Source organism: Ptiloglossa arizonensis, chromosome 8 (assembly GCF_051014685.1).
Source record: "Ptiloglossa arizonensis isolate GNS036 chromosome 8, iyPtiAriz1_principal, whole genome shotgun sequence".
Taxonomy (NCBI): Eukaryota; Metazoa; Arthropoda; class Insecta; order Hymenoptera; family Colletidae; genus Ptiloglossa; species Ptiloglossa arizonensis.
In genome coordinates, this window is record NC_135055.1 from 13517109 (window position 1) to 13530409 (window position 13301).

Below are 13301 nucleotides of genomic sequence, written 5' to 3' on the forward strand. Positions count from 1 at the left end.
TTTATACAAGATATTATCGAATTATATTTTTAGAATAGATCAGACCTGTTTTCTCTTGCCATTTAGTAAACCACTTTCGACCACGATTAGGACCTAAATGAAACTTGTGCAAGTCACACAAAGAACGATAAAAAAGAAATTTCATTACGCTGCAAAGAAGAGGGTGCTCGTTTCCAAAACATTTTGGGAAAGTAATTTTAAGAACGTTAATCCTATCAACTCCATGAAACGTGAAATATAAAAACTGAAGTACATAAATTTAACATTATTTCTTAAAAATTAGAAAAAAGTGTTTCATTTTAACCAGAGTCATCGATAAATAAACGATAAATAAATGTATACAAGCATATTCAGTTAATAGGCCTCTACAATCATCTTACTAAAATAAATAAATTCACAAACATTCAAAGTACGTAATTGATTCAATAGAAATTAAAGATTGGTACTATAAATAAGAATAAAATTTATATAAATACATAATACAAATTATTTACAGAGTGAAACACCTCGGTCCTCCAATGTAGAATAAAGTTCTCAGGATTGTGCAAATGATGCAGAATTTCTATAATAACAATACAGTGATAAAAATTGATACCGCAATGAATCCTGAAATACCTCTCGGTGTAGAATAATTCAGTGTTATCGGCGCGAATGAACCAGGACTTCCGCCCTTTCGTCAGCGTTGAAAATATAAAACGGCCAAGCCGATAAAAACCGTGTAACGGGTTCCAATTGAAGAGCAAAAGGTTAAGAGGTTAAAGAGAACAGCGCCAGAGGTTTGCACACATTGTCTTCCCGCGAATGGCCGTGAATCATACGAAGCCAAGGAGAACAATTCCAGACGTTTCCAGGTGCAATTAAACGTCTCTAAACGTTGCGTGCCGAGCGTGGCAACAAATCAAGTTCTTCCTTTTTTTTTTTTCCTTTTTCTTTTCATTACGACGGCCGTGCTTAATGCAATTAGAAGAAAATTGCCGCGAACCGCGGCGCAACCCACGCGAAAACGCGCAACAACAATGCGTCTCGCTGGAACAATGGATGCACTTGGAGCAGCTCGTACGCGCAACGACTTTGACGATTCCGCCGACAGTGAAATTATTTGGTAATTACCTGTAATTAATCCCCGCGCGACACTCGGCGCTTTGATACTAATCATCTTGGCGAAGCATCTTAAATATTAATCAGGTACTAATAAAATCAGGAGTCGTGTTAGTTATGGGGCTCGTTTAACAGGCTCCATTTAAACAGCTGAGCTACGTTCGAAAAAGTTCTCACGTAAGGAATTCCAATGTGAACGGATCAATTAAAATACAGAAGTGATCGATTGAAATAAGAGAAACGACTAGGTGAAATTTCGATGAATTATCTTAGACAATTCGAGATTTTTATCAATTTTGGTACACGTGCGTGCAAGGTCCAAAAATTTGTTTCCAAGGGAAGCAAATGAGTTTCAAATTTTCCAATGCGAAGCGGATCGATCGATTTAAGAGTTTCAATTCCTGGTTGAAAGTAGGATGTCCAAAAATAACCCAAGCAAACGCGGAAACAATATTCAAGCTCGTTATAACATTGCTGGAAATTTCAAGTTCACGATATCTTCACTTTCTCCTAACGAGGAATGTGTAAAGTTATACACTGGAATATAATTTTAACGTTACGATTACCGATTTTACTTTATCGTCGATATCGATTACTCGAGATCAATTTTACTCGAATGAATTAAGAAATGCGATTGCATTCGATCGTACGACTGTACTACTGTACTTTGTTTAATCGATAAGAAAATGACAAGCTGTTGCATTGGGAAACCTTCGCAGTCGTTCTACGTCATCGATTGTGTTATAACCGGTATATATACGCAATTACGTTTTTTTTCTTTTTTTTTTTCATTAAGATTTCGTTACACGTTTACTGGTTCGCGTTCGTCGTTTTTTACGACGAGATCGTATTGAATTATAGAAGTAGCTATGTGCCTAATCGCTGGAAAGTCATTCGATTATCTTAAGCCTCGTTTCTCATCAAACGTAAGCTGCTTATTACGTCGAAACGAAACGCACACCGGTTGATATCTCCTTTTCGTGGATACAGATATTTAACAACAAATGCAAACTCGTTCCTCCTTGCAAATCATCTCCTGACAAATTTAATCTTCCCTCGAATTTATGGATTTGAAAGTAGAACGGAATGTGGCAATATCATTAATCATTAAATTGCAAAAAATTATGTACTTCCTGGACGCTCGTGCACACCGCGCGATCGAACGTATATGTTAAAAAATGCTAACGAAATGCAGCGTTGATGCAGACTGCATTCAATTTCGAAGCACTTTCATTCGATTTTAATCGCCTGTGGTAAGTCACTTTCGTGGAAAGAACAAGACACATAAATCTGAAATAATTGTCAGAAATAGAGGAAGCTGGTTCCGAGAAGGCTTTGCTTTCGTTATTCGTTTTAGCGCAAGACTGAATAAAAAATTTCATTTGATAAAGTTTGGGGTAGAAAATATATATTATTCGAATACCAGAATTATTTGAACGCTTCCTGATATGCAACGTTTTTCCTTTTAGTGTCCGAAGCAACGACCATTTTTGCTCTTACTTTTAGGGTAAATATCTCGGTTAATATCGCTTTTATGTAAAATTTGTATTGCGTAAAAAAATTTCCAAATTTCGTTTGCAACAATTTTCCTTCTATGTATTTTTGTTGCGAAAGCAACGGTAAGTGAGCCATCGTACATTTTATGATCAGTGTGTTCGCTCACAAATCTAGCTCCGGGCAAGAAATTTACGATGTGCATTTTAAAATAAAAGTCGAGTTGTCCTGTGGATACGCTGCAAGCTTGTTACAACTGCTTCGGCCAGTTTCTCGTTATATAGATTACAGAAATAATAAAAAAAAGGATTAATCCTGATACAAGCGACAATGTACACGCAAACGAGAATTCTCTTTGCTCGAAAATAGTCAATTCGTGATTAATAATAAGTCAAATTTGTTGGTAGAAAGAGTAACGTTACTGTATTTCGTCCCAGATCAAGGATCTGGAATTAAGTGGACTCATCGGTAACCACTTTCTAGCAGATCCTGTTTTAGACCCGATGCGATTAATCTTAATATTGGAGAACTATTCGAGCTAATTTAAACTAATCTTATCGCGTCCAAGACAGGATTTACTAAAACCGACTTATTGAGTTCAACTAACAGATCTGGAACGAAAGGCAATAACATTCCTCCTTGTAGAAATTTTACTTATTAATAGACTTTTATGAATTTCCAGTATATGCAAATACGATAAGTACATGCAAAATGTATGGAGATAATATGCAATTATGCAAAATAAATCATTAAAATTATTATATTATTTTAGTAAGTATTTTATTAGATACCGGCATAAAATCTAAAGTCTACTTATTACCTATTATTAAATCATTTCATATTATATCATCGTTATGAATATATTCTCTCGAAAGACATTACGCTATTATCTCTGCGGTGATTTTGTGTAATACTTTATTTTATAATATGTATTACATTAATTTATGATAATTATCGATAATAATGCTTTTAAAGTTCATTAAATTTTCACTTTCCGAATTTAAGCATTTCTATTTCATATTTAAATTGAATTAATACAATGGGGATCGTATTTTACTAACTCTTTCGTACAAGTTTTCCAATTGATTGTGATATTTTCGTATAATCGAAAAACTGCAATCATTTAAGCTTAGAAAGGAAACACGATATTGATCAAAATTAATGAATACATGGGATACTATAAAACTCTACAAACAAATTTGGATTATATAGTATCCCATGTATCCATTTATTCTGGTCCATATCCTGTTTCTTTTCTAAGCTTCAATGCTGAAATTTTCATTCAAAAGTAAATATGTATTTGCAATTGTTTATACTTATTGTATTTTATTATTATTCGCAAGTAAGTAAAATAAAATGCGCTGTTAGGTATATGAAACTTCAAGGACCCGTAACAGAGCGAGACAATTAAAAATCTAATATCACGTGTAAGTTGACCATAACCTCAATTCAGGTTGACTAAATAGGATAAAAGACTCCAATAATCATACAAGATAATTACTAAGGCATTGGCCATTATTTGCTGTTCTCCAGTATCTTTCCATCCTTTTTAGGGTTAAATGTAAATAGGTCAGAACAAACTTTATATTAAATTTCCAAACTTATTTATTTTTACCACACACACCAATTACAGATGAGATCAACTAGGATAAAGATTCTCAAAAATTCACATAACAAAATTACCAAGACATTCTATTATTTCCCAGCACCCTTTATCCCTTTCAGAGGGCAATATAAACAAACCGAAACAAACTTTAAACAAACTTTCCAAACTTACTTATTCCCATCAAATATATATACCAATCAGAAACAAGATCAACCACGATAAAACGTTCTCGAAAATTCTCATAACTAATCACCAAAGCATTCATCACATCTTGATATTCCCCCGGTAACCCTTCATCCCTTACAGAGCGCAAACAAACTTTAAATAAACTTTCCAAACTTACTTATTCCCATCAAATATACCAATCAGAAACAAGATGAACCACGATAAAACGTTCTCGAAAATTCTCCTAATAAATCATCAAAGCATTCATCACATCTCGATATTCCCCTGGTAACCCTTCATCCCTTACAGAGCGCAAACAAACTTTAAATAAACTTTCCAAACTTACTTATTCCCATCAAATACGTATACCAATCAGAAACAAGATCAACCACGATAAAACGTTCTCGAAAATTCTCATAACTAATCACCAAAGCATTCATCATATCTCGATATTCCCCCGATGATCCTTCATCCCTTAACGGAGCGCAAAATAAACGTATCGTAAGAAAGTTGAAATGAAACGCGCGCTATTTATTTTCCCCAGATACATAAAACCAATTAGGAACGTTTAAAGCTTCCGAACACCGGCAAGGTATCGCCGAATGCCATCGTAACAGCGAGTTCAAGAAAGGTTGAAGCTTGTAGCCGCGTCGGTGGAAGGACCGTGGGTTAGAGGCGGAAGCGAAGGTGCTCCGGAGGTGGCAACGGTAACGGGATCACCGATACGGATCATTAGCGTTTCCCCTCTTCCTCGTGCTCCTCTAACCCTTCCTTTGTACCTGGACGCTCGTTCGAACCACATTTACGAAAAATCGTTCGCGGAGCGATCTCGAGAAAAAAAACCGGCGGCGCATCGGTGCGGTGGAATTTCCTCGTTTCGTTTTCCACGTCGGGGCAACGTGAGTCATCGGTGACTATTGCGAGACCATGCAACCACGGTTGCAGCAGAATCGCGACTCGAGCGCATTAAAGCGATTTAGCGAAATTCCCGCGGGCTTCTCTCTCTCTCTTTCTCTCTTTTTCTTTCTTTCTCCATCTCTGTCTCTCTCTTTCTCTCTCGCTTCTTCTGTCCCTGTTACTCGTTGCATTTCACCCGAGCGCAGAGCGTTATGTAAATGAAAGTTCGCCCCGAGATAATCAGCGCGACGGGTTTTTGTTTGAGAGTCTCTCGTTCGGAGCGCTGCGACTGGATTTCGCGCTAATTTGGCAAGCCGCTTGAAACGGGTCCGTTTGATCGGGTTCGCGGCGAGTGGTTCTAGTTCGCGTGGAAAATTTCTTCTTTGTCTCGTCCATTCGTTGCCGCGTTTCGCGACACTCGGTGTCGGTGGTTATTGTTTCAAGGCAAAATATACCGGGTACAGTCCGAGGACTATTGCGGGGAACTATCTTGTCCGAGGTAATGTTTCCGGATGGAGTAGGGATAGGTAACAAATCTTTGTAATATGTTATAAGACGACGTGCAGTCGTGTAATACTCCGAAAGGTAGAGTCATTGAAGCAATCATAATTTTATGTTTAATTCGACCAAAAGAATTGAGTGTATCTCGACAACGTGTACAATGTTAATAACAGGGTTTTGTTACAACATGGAGTACAACGTAATTAAAAGGAGTACATGAAAAATGATGTTCTTTAAACACTTTTTCCAAGAAAAGTATCAGTGTAAATAATTTTAGATTTTAATACAAGATTACCTAGTGTGCTTACTGTACTTTGAATTTTTTATGTTGCAGATACGAAATTTTAATCGCATGTAAATTCTCTTAATAGTTGATCTTCAAGATGGAAAAATTTATGACCGAAATTATTCCGTACCTTTATGATAATTTATGAGGTGTAACATTGAGAATACATTCTTGCATTTCAAAAAATGTCTAATTGTATACAAATTCTATCGACAAGAAGAAACAATTTACTAATACTACATTTTTTACACGGAATGCGGTAAAATAACATCTTACGACGTAGCAGCGATTTAATTAATACAATTAGCGAATACAGGTTTTTTTTAATTCGTCTCGAAGGTAATAGTCGTTGAAAATAAATCTAAAAGTACAATACGATACTGCTGACTCTGTAACCGACAAAATCAGGGTTATTCTGTTCTCCTTTTTCTTTTGCCTTTACGAGTATAGGCAAGGTGAGTTCACCTCACTGAACCGCGAACGTGTACCGTATACATTGGAATACAGTAAGTTTTACACTGTTCCACTTTAGAATGTGTCGCGTAAACGGCTATCGGAGTAACTGCAATGCTCAAAAGTCTTAAATTACGTTTTAATTTTTATCATTTTTATCATTTTTAAAACACCGTAACAACTCGACTTTACACATTTTATAGTGTAAAGAGAATAAAATCGAAAGGGATAAGTGTGTAGGAAAAAGAAAATTTATCTTTTTCTTCGAGCAGAATTTTTATAATATTTTGTCTCTCTGCTCTTATTTTATACGCAGATATTCTGAAATTTTTATCATATTTCAATCGACGTATTATTTTAGACACAGGTGTATTAAAATCGTACGTGTTGAGTTTGAAGGTCTTCTGTACTGTAATTATGTACATGTAAATAAGATCTACAAAGTTCGAAAGATTCCATCTTTCCTTCTGCGAAGTGTAATAATAATAAAATTCCAGTTTTAATTCTCTGTCTAAAAAAAAAACGTTGAAATTCGTGGAAAGATAAATTGTCGCGTTCAAGGATATTTCAAGGTCGCGTTGTACCAAATCGTTGAATATCTTCTGAAATCTAAAAGATCCTTGAAATCGATAATTCACCAATTATAACTTTTACTCCCTTGATTCGCGTAATTGCTTCCTGAAAGTATACTATTATGACGTAGAAAAAACATCGGAGATTTTTCGCGCGATTATGACAGTTGCCAATCCTTTCCCTTCCGTGTACATAATCAGTTACACAATCTAATACGACAGAGAGAATGAAAATAAACTAAAACTGTACATTAATTTAAATCTCCATAGTTCTCCAACAAAGGACAAAGAGAACGTTAACGCCCCAACAACAATAATTCTCATAAACGTGCACCCTCGATATTTATCCAATAACAACAATGTATTCTCAATTACCAAAAGAAGTCTTCGAACCCTCCAAATCGCAACGATTAAACCACAAAGAAAAAAACTAAAAGGTAAAACTAAAATAAAAACTAAAATCTCTCAAAATTCCTAAAGATAGAAAAAATTGAATTCGAACGATAGACGATCGATAAAACGAATTTATTTACGCCAATGACGTTAAATCGACTTTTATTTCTCCGGAATGAAGTGTGATATTACAAAATTCCAATTGTACGCGTAAAAAATCTAACACCAAAATTCGTTTCGTATCCGTTCGGGACTTCAACGCGGACAGAAATCCCGTCCATCGACGTTAAATCCCCGACGAAGCTTACGAGCTCGCTCAAAGTGCAGTGGTTGCACCGAGGTTCGATTGAAAGGCGTGCACAGCTGGCGTTCGCGAGCGCATAGGGGTTGGCTCGCGACGCGCGGGCTCAAAACACGCGTTGCCACGACGCTCCGGAAGCAACGGGCCTCGTTTATCGATTACAGGAAAAATTCTTTGTCAGCGGTGTCCGGTATCAGGACATCGCGTACCTTTCCCTGGTCTCTTATCATCGGCACGTGTCCAACTTTGACACGGGCATCCGATACAAAGTTGACGTCGAATCCATCGATCGTTGTTGCGGGTTACAGGGGGAGAGCGGCGGCGTAGGGGGCCGCCTTGTCCGCGGGCCAGAATAATAATTAAAGTTCCGCGGGCCTCGGTGCCATTCAACGTTTCTCCTCTGCCCCACCTCTCCACCTTCTCCACCACCCCACCCTCTCTCTCTCTCTCCGTGTAAACAGACCGCGAACGACGAGTTTCGAACCGCCCGCGATGGATAAATAATAAGCGGCAATAACAACCTGCCAGCCAGACCACGCGCTCCTGCGTTATTACGAGCTGCTCTATCAACCGGGAGGATCTCGGCGAGCTGTATCGCGCGCCACCCTCTTTCTCTTTCGCTTACTTATCAACTTTTACCGCGCGTAGCGAGTCAACCGCATTGAAATCGTCACCGGCTGGGTCCGTTTTACGACCGAGATTCGAGGAAGCGCTTCTGGGTGTTCCGAGCGGAAATGGAAAATTGCTGGGCCGACGATCGAAGATTCGAGGAAGTGCTCGTCGAAAGTCGGTGAATTCTTGAGATTTCTTAAGCGATTCCTTTAAGCGAGGACACAGTTTTCCGGGGGGATTGGTATTTTTTGGGGGGAGAGGAGATTCTTCAGATTTTTTCAGAGATTCTCCAGCTTGGAAGAAACGGTTTTTTGATGTTTTTGAGAAGAAGGGAGATTTTTATGGTTTTTTAAACGAGTTTCGATTCTCGAGGAAATAATTTTTGAGTATTTTAGGGGGAGAAATTCTTGAGAATGTTTTAGAGATTCTTGATCTTGAAAGAAACGGGTTTTTGATGTTTTTAAGGGGGAGGGAGATTTTTATGATTTTTTAAACGAGTTTCGATTCTCGAGGAAATAATTTTTGAGTATTTTGGGGGGAGAGATTCTTGAGAATTTTTCAGAGATGCTCGATCTTGGAAGAAACGATTTTGACATATTTTTGAAGGCTAACATTATATATTAACACAATTCAGAGATGGTTAATAATTTATCGAATAAATTGACTACACATTTAGAAAGATTAATTCCATTATTAAAATTCGTACGAAATTCTGAATCTTCATATATACCTCAAAAGGATTTCGAAATATAACCTAATAGATAAAGCAAACAATACAATGACTACATTGTTTAATAATAACAATTTGTATCTTATCTTTTCTTCAGTTGTACATATTACATTGTACTGTGTAATATATTTCGTACTAACCAGCTTTCCGATTAATAAATAATGATAAAAGTAGTAATTAACAATCCAAGGTCTAAAATTGACAGAACTTGTTTTCACGCTTGATCGATACAGTTTTTTTTTTTTTTATTTACAGACTTCACGGATTACAATCAGCTTTCAAAGGCGACGCACTAAGCCGATAAACTCGCTCCCTCGTGTCGTTTACAAATACGACGATCTGCTATTGTATAAACGAATTACCGGGATCTAAACGCTCGATTTGCTCGCAGCATTGTATAACCGAAACAAAGGCATCGGGTTTTATACCGTACGGGTACGTACGTTCGTGCATACGGTTTTATCCTAAAATTAGTAAATCTGGATTGAAATCTCGCATCGATCTCCAAAGTACCGAATTTACAAGCACCGGGCGGCCATGTTATCGCGATCCGATGTCAGCGTAGAACTTCTCAGAAAATGTAGGAAGGTTAGTAGTAACAGCGAGGAATATTTATTCCAGGAATTACGGGAGTCGTATTAACGTGCGCTCGTCCAGGCAGGTTCCGAGAAGGTGCATAGGCGGCCTGTATGCACGCGATGCAGTTCGTTACGTTAAAGCAGAGCATGTAAATGAGTCTATGCATGATCGTTTTTTTTTCCTCTCCTGGCAAGGGAGAGCCTACGCGAAAAATGTAATCGGAGTCTAGGTACCTTCGATCGAGCTAACCGTGTACGATCCGTCTACCACGTTCCTGAATTAAATTTATTTTAAACCATCTCACGGTTCAATGTATTATGGTTTAATCGAACGTCGTTGGTATCAAGGAGAACAATTTTCGGACCCAACCACGAAGAAATTAACTACACCGAGAAGTAATATCAAACAAGTTCTAGTACGATAAACAGGTCGCTAATAAGTTGTTGGTAATAACCATAAGCAGTTAACAAGGTTTTAAACATTGTATACAAAGAAAGAAAATGGATGGACTGTTTGAAGTAAACCAAAGAGTGGGGGAGCACTTTGCGGTGGAGTGGAAAAAGTAACGGGTGTACTTATTATATTGCAGTTAGATGTCATACCTTATACAACAGGTACACCGGTTACTTCTCTCACTCCACCACAAATTGTTAGTATACTTCAATAATAAAGTCACATCCCGATTTACATTGTTTCTATTAATAACGCAATATAAGAATATTGCGTAGTATTAAGAATACTGTTCAGTTTCTGTTCGAGTTTGGTTACTGTTCCAAACGCAGAATCACGAATCTTATTGTTCGAACAATTACCGAGAATATACGTCATTGATGAAAACAACGTGACACGATCGTATTTGTATACATCGTTGACGATCAGATTTACTTTTAATCGTTGCGGAAGAATTACAATTGGAAAAGGGATGTTCTTGAAGGACGTGTTCGAATAACAGTAATAGAGAGGGTTCGGGTAAAGAAGGCTCTATTGTGCTTGGGAAATCCGATGTCACCGTCGAAGTGCCTTCTACCGTCCTTAGTCGTCCATTGATCGCGCAGTTATCAAGGCTACTAAAGGGCAGAGAGAAGAATAGATCGAGCCGGGTTAATGTCGAGCTGTCTAGGTCACGGATCGGTCTGTGTTCTTGATCGGTTGCTTATCTGACTGTAGTCGTGACCCACTTGCCGTTACCGGTAATGTTAATCGCTGTTCTCGACCGGCACGTGCGCTGCACAGTTATGCACTTTTTGTTCGCTGTGCAGTTCGCTCGGAAGAGTCGTTCGGCGTTGACATCGAGGGTTCACGCACTCGCACAACGAAACAAATGTATCGAGTGTTGGTCAAAATTCAAAGGATCGATTTATCAACATTCTGACCGCGAACACAATTACCGAGAAAAGGAATGTATTAGGTATGTAAACAATATAATTTGAACGCAGTGGCAGTAACGCTTACGATGCTTTCTTCCTAGGTAGTAAATTTAGTTTTCGCGCTAGTTATTTCTTCAAGCTTGAAAATATTTTTACAGAACACTCACCGTGGCAAAGATTTATTTAAACAATTTTTCGGAATATTTTATAAACGAATAGAAAGAAATGCAATGTGACCGCGAATAAGTACAAGTATAGAGGAAATAGGAAATTGAACCTGTAAAATTTTACAGAATGACCAAATTAAATAATAGATCAATTAGATATTTAGTTACGAGGTAAGGTATTAACAATCTCACCGTGCAACTTGGGTTGGATTATTTTAATTTTTCATAGTGGATATTAAAAAGGTGAGCTATTTCTTAACCTACTATGTGCCAATGTGTTAAATAATCGTTTAACTTCGTTATTTTTCATCGAAGTATGTTATAGTGTAAGTGCAAATTAAGAAAGTTTTTAATTCCGTCGATGCTGCTACTTACTCGTGATTGCATTGTATTTCTTTGTGTTAATTTATAGTATATTATATAAATTTTCACTAGCTACTGGGACAACTATTTCGATTTATCAAAGAGTATGGTGTACCTAAACGTTTGAAAAATGCCTATGGGTCTTTCAGAAGCATCAGTAAGCAAACTAATTTTTCGATCCATCTTCATAGCGAAAGGTCTAAAGGATTTAGGTGTGGAAATCGTGATGTAAATTCATCTAAACTTCCTTGTCCTACAAAGCTCATAATGAATCACTGGTACAGTTTGACGCTAGGAAATGGTGAACCTTTCTTATAAATATGTTTATCTTTTGTGCATCGAGTGAAACTGCATCTGTATTTCTTTCAAAATTAATTTATAGTCCTTGTTTCCTTGACACAATCGGTCTATTCTCTTGAACTTCTATTTCAAATCGTCCTTATACGAATTAAAATTTTACACTGTTCAAAATATAGTTACAGATGATTATTGATAGTAAAGATTCAATAAATTCGAGACATTATTTTTGCTTGAAATCGAACTCGAAGTGACACAATTAATAACTTCATACGGTGGCTTGTTAGTTTTTTTTATTATAAATGAAGCGTGACCACCAGTCGGTTTCTATAATTCACGAACAATGTTAAGAACTTCTTCAGCAATTCCACATTTTTATTATTTTCTAAAAATCCTAATACAAGCGACAGTCGCGATCGTGCAGAATAAGAATCTATTTAATTTTTTCGATTCGAAAAAATGCTTGAATTACAAACATCGACAACTTTGCTCTCGTGTCCTTCGACGCGATTGTATATAACTCAAAAGTGGATGATCATTGACATTCGAAGAAATTTACTTACATACTCGAAGTAGGCACAAATGTGGATACAAGATTTCAGATCGATAGATTTGATACTTCTTTTGAAAATAATAATCAAAGGAAGTCTACATTCGTGCTCTAGACCACTGCCGACAGATCCGATAAAATCTTGAGGAATCTCTGTCACGAGTCCATCGTTCCTCGTAACTATCGAGTCTCTTATTTCGTTGCATCGTTCTACGACTGAGGGAAAAAAGGGAGAGAAAAAATGGAAAGGTGGTCGTTAATGTCAGAACTGGACCTAACGATCGCTAGAACGAAGAAGGAACGAGGAAAGGGAGCAGGGCCGTCGAGGCGTCTTAGGTCTGTGCTCTTCGTTCCTGGCGGAAATAAAAGAGCGCACGTGAGAGAAAAAGGCCACGAGGAGGGATCAGGTGGGGAGAGGAAGAGGAGGAGAGAGAGATAATGAGATGCTTTATTAAGCTCGAGCATTCCAGGTGCCTTTTTGCAGGTAATTATACGCTCGCGCCTAGCGGGTTACACCGGTGGCACGTCGTCTAATTACTCTTAATTACGAACAAAAGCACCACCCTGCGGACACGGGGATACCGTGTATGATAAAGGTGACGGAGTTTACGATGGACATCCTCGACGGTTTCGAAGTACATACATCGGTCCTCGTAAGAGCTTGTTCCGTTTCTCACGAGCCCGGAAGCTGTTCCCCGGAAAAATGTTAGCACGCCGACCGGAACACAGCCGCGAGATCGCGTTAGGTTGAGTAACAGGTTCCTCTGGGCCTCGAGAACGCATGCGTCTCTGGGAGCGTTATCTCCGAACCTTTACCTCGAACCATCTCGAGCAGTGCTCGGGCAAACTATCGGGATTGTTTACGAGACA